Raw genomic sequence first — 12,586 nt, 5'->3', positions numbered from 1 at the left:
ATAGTGGAGAGACCACCTTCACCAAGTGATCCAGGTGAACATCACCAGTAATAAGATGCATAGACATCACGGAGGGCACATCACCTCTGTGCTGGTCTTCCACATTATGCATAACATCCACTGAGTCATGAGAACACACCAGACAAAGCTAAATTGAGACATTCTACAAAATAACAGAGCAGTCCACTTCTAAAATGTCTAAACTCCAAGAACTGCACATCAAAGAGTGAATTTTACTATATGCAAAAATGTTTAATTGTATTAAACTAAAAAAAAAAAAAAAAAAAAAGCGTGCAACATACAGATGGATGCTCATGAACAAAGCTCTCCAAGACAGGCTACTGCTGGGGACAGTGCAGTTCGAGGCATGCTGTAGAAGCATCCATGTAGCATGGTTCCTTTTCCTAACACAGCAAACTAAAATAATAAGTGTATATATCCATAAGCAGGAATGTTCATGTACCGAAAAGGTCTGGCAGGACACCTACCCAGTGACAGACAGCAATTACCTCCGAGGGAAGATATTAGGCTTGTGGGTGATGAAAGGGACAGTGAAGGAAACTTCCATTTTCCCTTTAATACTCTTCTGTATAACTTTTTAAAAAAATAATGATGATGCTTATACATATATTTTAGTTGTGAAATTTAAGCAAAGAAATGGCCATACTGTACTCACCCTAAGTACGTTCTGGACACTAGTGCTCCTTGAGGGTCCCAGGAGAGCCGATGTCAAAAACTGTGCATCTACACAGAGGGGGAAAAAGAGGTCATGTCTTTGGCCAACTTCAGCTGTCCTGCTGCACATCCATCATTCATATACATACTCTCTCAACAAATACCTACTGAACACTTGCTATGTGCCACGCACTGAGAATACACTAGTAGCCAAGACAAAGTTGCTGTCCTCAGGGAGCAGATATTCTAGTAGGGGAGGAGGACGATAAACAAATAGGCAAACCAAGCCAGAGAGTGGTCAGTGCCTTGATGCAAACTAAACAGGGTGAGGAGAGTGATGGACTGCTGTTTTACGCAGACTGCTCATGAAGGCCTGTCTGAGGAGAGGATAGAGGCCTGAACACACGCGACCACAAACTTGTGACCATCTGGGAAAAGAGTCTTCCAGGACACAGGAACAGCCAGTACAAAGGCCCTGAGGTTGGGGCATGTATGGAGCATTTCAGGAGCAGCCAGGAGGCCCATGTCGCTGTCACAGGATGAGTGAGGGGGTGACTAGTAGGAGGTGAGGGCAGGGAGGTGATAGGGGCAGACGGAGGGCTACTGTGACATATCTTCCAGACAACTGTAAGCAGAGGAATGACAGAAATAGCACTTGTCCTGATTTGTAACTTTATACTATGAATTTATGTTTTTGAATATTTAGTACAGTTGTTTATATTTGAATGGATATTTCATGGATGAATGAATGTCTCCAGGCTGAGAAACCATTGTCTGTATCGCTCACCATCATGTTCTGGGTGCCGGCACAGGCCGGGCACTAAGTCAGGGAGATGAGATCTGAGAGGATGACCAAGAGCCATCCTATACAGAGTGGCCATTAACAAATGACCCACACTCCCAATGTGTCAGCTCTGTCCTAGCAGACACTTGCTGACTCATTTCCCTCTCCCACTTACCCTAAGAAGTAGAAACTATTATTATTCCTGTGTTACAGATGAAGCAACTGAGGCAGAGTAGGTAAGGAACCACTAGTTGAGGGTGCACAGTCAGTCAAAAGTATACTACAGCCAGGATGTGAACCCAGGCAGCCTGTCTTGAGCCTACTCCTGACCACTTGGCTAGACTACACAATGACGGGGGGCCTAACTTCAGGCTGGCAATGTCTTCTTGACCCACTTCTCCAATACTGTAATGTCTAAATGCTACCCAAACACCAAGGCCAAGCTCAAAGGCCAGTCAGCTCTTCTAGGAAGCCTCCTAGAAAGGAAACCTAGCAAGCAGCTAGCCAACTTTTCAGAGTTCAGGCATCAGGACACCTTCAATAATCCTGCCCCAGGGGGTTCCTGGAGAAACCCAAAGCAGTTGTTAACCTTTCTCATGCCAGGGATCCCTGACGGCAGACTGGTGAAGAAGGTTGTAGAGTCCTCAGAACCCACAATATTTTTAAATGTATAAAATACAATAAACAACATTACAAAAAAACCCAATCACATTCAGATATCAAAATATCTGTAAAACAAATCCAAATCTGAGATACAGTAATATCTGTGCTTCTTTATTAATGCTTTAAATAATAAGATCTAGTTGTTATAGTCCAATAACTATAGTAATTTAGAAATAGATGAGTGTAAATGACATTTTGTGATATCTGCAACAACTGGAATGTGATACAGAAATACCCATGATTTCTGGTGGTGACAAAGTCACAGGTGTTGCTAATACAATTGTGGTCTGTTGCCCTCATTCATAAGGAAAGGAAATACTAAATTTCAGTTTGGTGGTAGAGAAAATAGAGATGTAATATTTTTCCCATCCAACTTCATGATCCTCTAAGGGATCCACCCTTCAAGGGTCCATACACCCAAGATTAAGAACCCCTAAACTAGACCTGAGAGAGGGTAAAGGCAGAATGGGTTCCAAGGGAAGGTAACAATTGGGGAGTATGGGGCAGACTCAGCCTCATGAACTCGATGTGGAGAGGGGTGTGAGTGTGGGCTGTTTTGGCTCACCCTGCATCCATTCCCTTCCTGGGTCAGCTCCTGAACCTCACCTTTCCCACTCAGCCTATGGAATTCCTGTGGGAATCACCCAACGCATGGGTTGGGGGAGAGTGGGACTGGTCATATGATCCAGGCCTGGCCAGTAAAGCCACTGCACTCTTCCCTGTTCCCGGCTTCAGAGGTGAATGAGGGTGGCCTTTGCATCAAACCATGAAGCCAGGATAAGAGACAGTAAACACCAGCCCCTGGACATGTGCTAGGACTATGGAAAAAGAGATGGTTTATTTCTCCTCGGGCTGCTAAACTGGTTGGATCCACCTGTGGAACTGTCAGGGGCTGCCTCAGAGCCTCCCTGTGAATAAAACCAACAAAGAGGAATGCAGAGTCAGGAGGGAGAAAGGAACAGCATCCTGGTAACCTCATCTGAGGCCCTGGATCCAGCCATGCCTGCAGCCATGACAAGTAGAATCTACCAGGCTGTAAGTCTATACATTTTCTTTTATCCTTAAAAGTAGGTTGACGTGAGTTTTGTATTTGTTCACACAACCAAATGACTCTCAACTAACACAAAAGGGCAGAGGCAACTGCTGTTCTGGATGATTCCCATAGCTCACTACCAGGCCATTCAGAAAAGTACAAAACAAAATCAGAAAGTTACTAATACAGAAAAATATAGAAAGCAAAATACAGAAAAACACACACTTTAAAAAGGCTCAGAAATGGCTTCTTCGGCAGTTGCTGTCATTAAGCTGGTTTATGAAGCCTGAACAATTTTGGTTGTCAAGATGCTTGGCAGGACAGGAGGGAACCAGAAGCATCCAGAACATTTTCCTTTATCATCAGACTCCCCAATAAAAGAATTCCTGGAATGATCAGGAAGCCCCTGTAAGAAAGCTCTTCTAAAATTTTAACAACCACCTTTCAAATTGCAATGGACACTACTTTTCTGCCACTCTAATTTTTCTCCCTTTCTTTCTCTAAAGTGATCCATGTGGCTCTTTAAAGGCAGATCGGCAGTGATGTGCAGTGACACCAAGTCTCTCTGAGTTGGGAACCAACTTCCTGCTGACTGAAAATGTGAATGTGCATCAGTCTGGGATCCCACACACAACAGAGAAGAAAATGCCAAGGGTTGGTGGAACCAGAAGCAAAGGAGGGCTACAGGGCCAGGAATTTAGCCAGGACCCCAGATATTTCAGAGCCCTACTTCACTCTACCTGGGAAGGGAGGATGTCCTTGGAGGATGCCTCAGCCATCCCAGCACAGCCATAGCCATGGCCCATCTGTCATGCACATTACACTCACAGGCCAAGCACCTCACTTCCATGGGTTTATACCGAAAACCAAATCCCAGATGAGAGAATGAGTGGGGGAGGGAATATCCTAGCCTGACTCCTAGCCTGCATGTTTCCTCCCCTCAGCCACAGGGATTGGCTCTGGCATGATCCAAGCAGGGCCAATCAGAGCCAGCCCTGGAAATTTTGCTGCAATTACTGGAGGAAAGAGATGGATGTGAGGCAGAGACTGCTGAGGGATTCTTTGCCACCCTGAGGGGCAGTGGGGAGACTCAGAAAGAAGTCAAAACTAACAGAGGCAGAGCCCAGAAGTGAAGAGGCGCAGATTCCTGATGAGAATACCTGAGTGGTGACTCCAGTTAGGCCAGCTCTGGGGTTTTCAGGTCCCTGAGCCATTAACTTTCTTTTGCAGTTTAAGCCAGTTTGAGCTGGGGAGATCAGCACTTACAACAGACTACTAGAACAGACAGGAACCTTAGAAGTCAATACAGCACACCTTCGTGTTTGGGTGGACGTGACCCTTCAAAGAGGCTTGTGCGGACTGGCCAATTAGCTCACTCAGTTATCATACTCGGTAGAGCGTTGTGCTGATAATACCAAGGTCAAGGGTTTGGAACCCCATACTGGCCAGCCACCAAAACAAAAACGAGACAAAAAAAAGACAAAGAAGCCGATGAAGCAAAACTATGTTCATGTCTCTCCAGAAAAAAACCAAAACAAAACACAGAACACTGCATATCTCAAGGATGTCAGAGACTTCTGAAGCCCCTGTCTATAGGAACTCAGTGAAAATGCTTTGATCCAGTCTCGCCTGCTCACTTGATGGATAAGGAAACTAATATTCAAAATGTTTAGATGACTTATCTGGGGTCCAGGGCCAGCTGGGAGGCAGAGCTAGGCCCCCTAGAGCCCCAGGAGGTTTCACCTTGAACTCCCCTGAGTACAGTCCTCTGGGGAGAATGCAGAAAGTAAGTGGAGGCAGTGAGTGAGGATCTAGGCCTCCATACCTACATTTCACCTATAGTAACTCCACTTTTTTCTTTATGAAATGGTCTTTCAGAGAAATGCCTGACAAAAGTGCCACAACTCTATAATCCATGTATGGAAAACCAACGTCTTATATTACTTTTCAGAGAACTTCCATGTTAATATCTTGGTTTTGATCCTCACTGACACCCTATGAAGCAGGCATTATCACCACGGCTCTGGGCCAGCCAGGGCACTGCTCTCCTGCCCCCAGGGCACACCTGTGCTTTTCTGTGCTTGTACTTCTGGACCTGACTTTTCCACCCTCATATTTCCATCTCAACTCATGTGGAAGGGATTATCCACTCACACCTCTTCAGTCCCTTCAGTTGTTCCTCCCCATGGAAGAAGAGGTGGCTAATCTAACTGGTTGGAGATTGTGACTGTTGCTGGCACCTGCTTTTGTGTGCGTAGGATTATCAGCCTGCTGGGACTAGGCCAACCAGCTCTTTTCTCTCCCTGTGCCTAGAGAATCAGGTTCTCATCTGTTTTCTGCCTTGGAGCAGGACCCACACCCTGGGCAATATCCACCCTACCTCTAAGAGGGCCTGGCCACATGCACCCTCTCTTGACTAAGCAGTGATGGAGGGCAGCCAGGACTTTATCCTCCATGCAGCTGGCTGGCTAAGTGGCTGGTCTAGGCATTAGAACCAAACCACTGGGGCCTTTTGCCATAAGCTGTATTCTCCTTTCTAAATTTTACCAGAGCTTCATGTTGGGGCCTTACTCACCTACTAATAAAATGGTTCAATCATCCTTCACTTAGAAGATTCCCATTATACCCATCTCCACCTTGTACTTGAAACAGTGACTTTGGAAAATATTTGTTCATTCAACTAACTCTACCCTACATCCCAACAAAGAAAAGCTGACAAGTGAAAAAAGGACGTTGTCTTGGGAAAATCTAAGCCTTCAACAGTGCTCAGATCTTGCAATTAATCACGTTTTCTCTTATGACCTATATTCTATTAATAATACACACTGATTTAGCACTGGTTCTTTCACTGATTGATGCAGTCTATGAATATGACTAAGGCTGGGGCACTGACTTGAGGGTCTCAGTTTCTCATTTCCCTCCCCCACCCCCACACCAACCATCCCTAGAAGATTGTGCTGGTAAGGGGCTCTGAATACAGAGCTGTGAGGACTTCACTGTGCTAGGCGGCCTGATGGCTATCCCGCCTCCAGCTTAGCCTGAGTATCTCTGTGATAAAGTAGCTCACAGACAGAACTCTGCAGAGAAGCTGCTCAGGAAAAACAACACCACAGTGATTTCCGACGCAGCAGATTGGCCTAAATGTCAGAGTCTGACAACACCAAATGTGCTGAAGTTGTAGAGTAAGGGGAATGCTCAGTCACTATGGGTGGGAATCTGAACCCACAGACCTTGGTGTTATAAGGCTGCACTCTAACCAACTGAGCTAACTGGCCAGCCCTGGGACAAACATTTTTTGAGAGCAATTTGGTGATTTCTTGTAGAGATGAAGAGACAGTAACCTCAGTGACATGCTTCACTTCACCCACTGACGGGTCCTGGGCTCCCTGCTAAGCTCCCAGAGCAACGAGTGGCCTTGTAAATTCTCATTCTGGGTTTTGGTTTTACTACATACCAGGCACTTTTTTCAGTTGTTTAGCTAACAACTCATTTAACCTTCATAACAATCCATAAAGTAGGTCTTCCTAGGGTCCCCATTTTTAACACACCTGGAAACTGAGATACAGAGGTAACTTGCCCAAGATCACAGCAAGTAGGGTGGCATAGCCAGGAGGGATTTGAACTCAGTGGGTCTGGCTCCAGAACCACCAACAATGCCACCTCCTAAACTCAACAGTTAAGAGTATGGGCTTAGCCTTGAACCCTATCTCCCTCCATATACAGACATCAATACAGACAGGTCAAAGACCTAAATGCAAAAGGAAAAGTTTGAGTGTGTCTAGAAGATAACACAGGAGTATATCTTCATAACCTTAGGGTAGGCGAAGCTTTCTCATTCAGGGATTCTGGAAAAGTGTTTGCTCTCTTCACCAGTCTGGTGCTTTGCCCCTTCACCAGTCTGCCTTTTTCCAGCTGGGAATGTGGATGTGACAGCTGGATTTGAGTGGGTCCCGCCTGTCCCCAGAACACTACCCTGCCCAGAATAGAAGGGCTGAACTCTCTGGGTACCCCTGGCTTCCTGGCGAAGGTAGGCACAACAGCCATCTTGTAGCCAGGGTACAGCAAGAGAGTCAGAGCAGTGCTGCTGTTGACCTGTCAGCCACTGATCCTGTCAGCCTCTCTCTCCAGATGTTATGTGACACAAATGACCACCTATGTGTTGAAGTGACAATGCCACTTGTGTACTCCAATAGTTGTTGCCAAATGCATTCCTAACTGAAACACCTGCTATAGCCAGGTTTCAGCAGCCACGTGCTATGCCACCACCCTGGAGAGTTTGCAGAGAGCTACTGATGTGGATTTGAAGGTGTCTCAAAAAGACTCAACTCAGAGACCACTTCTGGGAATCAAAGATTTCCATCAAGGATAGCTGATCAGAGGCATCTAGAAAGATGACCTGGTGCCTGAATTCTCAGAGGACCTGAACCAAGAACAACTTTTTTCTCCCTTCAGACTTCTAAGAACAGTCGGGGTGACTGTCATTTTAAAGTCCAAGTCCAGACTGCTGGCACAACACTGTGGTGTGCTGGCCCCAGGCTCATGGGCCAGGGAAATCCTGCAGAGCTTGTGGATCCTTTTTCCTCCTGTCACCAGCCATTTGATGGATGTGCCAACAGTTAAGCCTCTTCCTGCATTCCTATAAAAACGGCTTGTCAATGTGGTTTCGAATGCTGAGTGCTTTTCCACAAAGCGCTCTCCAGATCCCAGCTAATCAGACAGAAGATACAACAGTGGTCAATCTACCAAAATAAGCCAGACTTTATTTTTTAATCCTCTTATTCATAATATATTGAAAGGGAAGGATGAGGGGAAAAAAACATTATTAACAGTGAGAACATCTGTGGTTACTTAACCTCTGTGCCTCAGTTTCCTCATCTATAGAAAGGAGATAATAAAAGGGGTGTTATGAGGATTAAGTAAAAAATTACTCCATGAAAAATGTTTAGAGCAGGACCTATCATGCAGTAAGTGTTCAATAAACGTGAGCTACCATTATTCTTATTGCTGGCAACATGGTGGGTTTCTTAGACTGAAGGCCATTGAGAAGTCTCCAAATCCCACGCTCTGATCACCCAGACACACAGTGAGAGTCACTGCTCTGATTCTGGCCACTTAGGGAACGAAGGAGGCTTAAGGTCCAGACTAATGAGCAGAAGCTGGCTGCCATGGCCCAGGGTACTGTGGGCAGGAAATGGACCTATTACAGTTGCTAACTGCCTACCCGGAAGCCATTCTTTGCTTCCTTCTCAGGATGCTCAGCTAAGACTACATTTCCCACCCTCCCCTGCAGTTAGGGGTGGCCAATGAGATAAGCAGAAGTCGGGGGCTTAGAGGAAAACTCCTTACCAACACAAAGCTGAGCTATGCTTTTGTGTCCATTCCCCAACCCCATTCCCACCTGAACTCCAGACTCACTGGATTGACTGCAGCAGTCATATTGGGCCATGAAGCCACCTTAAGGATAAAAGCCTTGTGCTAGGGATGATAAAGGAGAAGGATCCTCAATCAAAGGATCCTGTTTTTCCTGATGATTTTGAAGCTGCCACACCAGCCCCAAACTGTTGATCTCTGGACATTTTACTCATGAGAGAACCACCTTCCATTGAGCTTATGTCATTGTTATTTCTATTCTCTGCTATTGGCAGCCAAATGCACTTTTCAAATAAAACCGTGGTCTTACACAGCAGACAAGCAACGGGACAGTGTTTTACACCAGAGAAATCCTTCCGGCAAGCTGTCAGCATTTAAAGTACCCTCATGCTTTGGGATTCCCACTTTCTCAACACCAAGGAGAAAGCTAGATACAAATTTCCCACAGAATGGTGTTACAATCATTTTGTCTTAAGAGTGGATAAAATGAGAAATATTTGAGATGTGTTGTCATTCATTCAACAATTATGAAGCACTATCCCACACTGGACACCACATGAGGTAGGGTGCTAGATACAGTGAAAAGCAGATGTAGTCCCTGCCCTTACAAAGTTTACAGTCCAGCATAGGGGAAGAAAATAAATAGGGAAGAAGATACATATATAAGTACGTGGTGAGAAGTACCATGCAGGAACTAGTGTGAATTTAAGCCCAGAACTAAAGAAAAATAATAAGGAAGCTACATGCGAGTGGGGGTAAGAACAGCCCAGAATGTCCATTAACTGAAGAACGGGTAAACAAAATATGGTACATCCATACAATGGAATATTATACAGCCATAAAAAGGAATGAAGTACTGATACATGTTGCAACATGATGAGCCTTGAAAACATGATGATGAGTGAAAGGAGCCAGTCACAAAAGGCCACATACTCTATGATCCATTTATATGAAATGCCCAGTACAGGCAAATCAATAGAGACCAAGAGTAGATTAATGATTGCCATGGGCTTGGGTGAGGGAAATTGAAGGGTGACTGGGCCTCTTTTGGGGCCGATGAAAATGTTCTGGATTTAGATACTGGTGATAGTTGTACAACCTCGTGAATACATTAAAAACAACTGAATTATACACTTTAAAATGGTGAATTTTATAGTATGTGAATGACATCTCAGTTAAAAGACACTCAAACAGCTACCCGGACTGAATTATTGGATAGGTAATAATATCTCTAATGAAAAAAAATGTATCCCAGGAGATGGAGGAGGGTAGATAAGTCTGTTCTAAGAAACTCACAGGGGGCCTGGCCTGTGTGGCTAGATTGCTGTGACAAGGGAGGGAATGCCACAAGATGCAGCAGAAGCTGGCAGGGCTGTTTGGGCCACAGTCAGCCATATGCTTTTTATTCTAAGTATGATGGGAAGCAGGGGAATGATGTGTTCTGATTTACATTTTTGAAAGGTCCTTCTGATGGTTGCATAGAGATTGTTGGTGTTTGAAAGCAGCAGGCAGAAACAGTGAGGGAGCTGTTGCCATATCCAAGGAGAGTCAACACCATGCCCAGGGTGAGGGCAGCACCACAGAAAAGGAGGAGGCTGGTGAAGATCTGTTTCAGATCAAGGACAAACAGGCCTTGCTGAAGGACAGGCCATGGGGGTGAGGTAGAAAAGGAAGATTCAAGAATAACTTTCATATGGTCTCACGAGTTTTTCCAAAGTGATTATCTGCCAGATTCAAATTGTATGCAACATTAAGAGCAGTTCACCAAATGCCTGTGAAGTAGGTCATATTTTTGTATTTTCAATAAAGATGTGAATTCTCAGCATGTATACACAGATATGTGTGAGCAAATGTGTAGCTGATGATGTCATTTGCCAACATGGACCACCATCCACCAGCAGATGGCAGAGAAACAGGCACAGGTAAGGATACTGATTATGTTTTAATTAGAATGCATAGTTAATTAAAAATGTATCTGGCCCTAAAAGTGCTTTAATCCCTAATGTTAAACATACTACCCTTAAGTCAGTTAAGTTTACATTTTGGCAGCAATAGAACCCTAACTCAATCTGGATGTTTGTTACTTCATGGGACAAACCCAGACAGGGCTGGCTTCAGGGTGTGCGACCCAAGCAGCTGCACAGGGTCCTTTGCTTGGTCTAATCTTCTGTCATGAAATTCTTTTTTTTTTGGTCGTTTTTTCGTGACCGGCACTCAGCCAGTGAGTACACCGGTCAGTCCTATATAGGATCCGAACCTGTGGCGGGAGCGTCGCCGCACTGCCAGCGCAGCACTCTACCAAGTGCGCCACGGGCTCAGCCCCTGTCATGAAATTCTTAATTATGTCTGTTGCCCCTTGTCATGGCATTCACATATGGTATTCCTGATGCTCCCGGAGCACAAGATTGTGGCGGACCAATGGTGCATGTGAGTTCAGCAAGACTCAAAGTGAGTATAAGGTAAGTGTATTATTACATCTACAACTGAGTAAGTAGGGACACTGACAACTGTAAGAGGCACTTTCATTAGAACCAGAACTTGCTTCCAATGCAGAAGGAAGGCAATGGCCTTCTAAGAAACAAGAAAGACCAAGGAATCCTATTATATCCTTTCTTACTAGCGATACTTCCCTGAATTAGCCAACCAGGTATGCCGAATGATGACAGAGAAGTAAAGAGAAAGATAAGGCAACCCACAGTTCCTTTTCCTTTCAGTCCTTCCTTCCTTATCAGTAAGCCAAAGGTAGAGTGTTGGTAGGATGTACACATATCAGGATATGAAAGAAAAACAGTCGAGATGGTTTAGTGCAGCATTTCCATTGTTCTGGTAAGAGCAAAAGAAATATGCACATACAAGCTACAAAATATAAAGTGTGTAATTTAGTGATTCCACACATGGGTGAAATGACCTTATGTTTGCATTTAAAACTGGCATGGCACAATATAGAGATAAAAGGTAAAGTTCATGCTAGTAATTTAAATTTTTAAAAAAATTGTTTTTACATAGAATGAATTAAATAGCAAATAAAAATCACTACCACAAGTCGAGAGAGAGACCATAGAAGAAAGGAAAAAGTTTTATATTTTAGTACCCTTAATGGCACTTTTTCCTGCTTTTTGAACTAGGGGTCCTGTGTTTTCATTTGACACTGTAAATTACATAGTCAGCCTGAGCTAGAGGCAGGACAGACTGATCATTGCCTCAGCTTGGATTCCTCAAGGATCCAAGTTCTTTCTGTGTTTCCCCTCAGCCACCCTTAGGATGAGTCAGTTTCATCCCAAGACTGGCTTCCCTCTTGGTCACAAGATAGCTGTAGCTAGTCCTGGAGTGTGTCACCACCCCTTGTTGGTTCCCTTGCCCTGACCACACCTCTAAAGAAAGCTTTCATTGGAGGCTCTTCAATATTCTTACAGGGGTTTCCCTCCAGGATCCCAGTAAATGCAGGGAGTCAACTCCAAAGGCCGCTACACACCCTACACAAGATAAAGCCACTGAGTCAGTAACAACTAGGTCTTCCCTTTGCTGCAGAGGTCAGAGGAGTAGAGAAGCCAGTGAGAAGTGAGCTCTGAGTTCTGATGAACCACCTGTAAGAATGGAAACAGGAAGATATGCTGCTCCAGAGACAGGAAGTGTTCTCTTTTTGGTGAGAGGATGAGGCGGTTTAGGGACACAGTCGAGAGAGGGGAGAAAGCGCCATGAATAAATGTGGTCTAGTCAGGGGCTGGGAAGAGGCCCAATTTGACCCTTATGCCTTTCCCTATAAGAACAGCCACTGCAAGCGAAGCCCAGAAGGAGACAAGTTGTGACCCAAAGAGGTTACAAGCCCCCATCACTGACAACCACATGCCTTCTGAGGGGAGCACCAGACCTTAGAAGAATGCATCCTTATCCTTGAACCAGGGTAGGAAAGTGAGGGGAGAGGATGCAGAGTCTCACAGAAGACAATCCCAGGGCACCGTAATCAGAGACCACAGCACCAAGGGTGCCCCTGGCAGGGTCCAATGCAATGGTCCTGTGAGGATCCAAAGCCTTCATTCCAGGCCCACTATCCCCAGCAATAG

At 45.0% G+C, this 12,586-nt stretch overlaps 1 protein-coding gene across 4 annotated transcripts in view; it reads right to left on the bottom strand.

The window, feature by feature from the left end:
• The window catches only part of SIPA1L3 (signal induced proliferation associated 1 like 3), a 230,366-nt gene that overhangs the window by 141,411 nt on the left and 76,369 nt on the right, over positions 1–12,586 (bottom strand). For all 4 annotated transcript variants that reach the window (XR_010024615.1, XM_063110753.1, XM_063110754.1 and 1 more), the window contains exon 2: positions 677–744. The gene's annotated coding sequence lies outside the window, so the exon portion shown is untranslated. The remainder of the gene's footprint in view (positions 1–676; positions 745–12,586) is intronic.

This window comes from Cynocephalus volans, chromosome 10 (genome assembly GCF_027409185.1).
Source record: "Cynocephalus volans isolate mCynVol1 chromosome 10, mCynVol1.pri, whole genome shotgun sequence".
Classification (NCBI taxonomy): Eukaryota; Metazoa; Chordata; class Mammalia; order Dermoptera; family Cynocephalidae; genus Cynocephalus; species Cynocephalus volans.
This window is presented reverse-complemented; position numbering and strand designations above follow the sequence as displayed.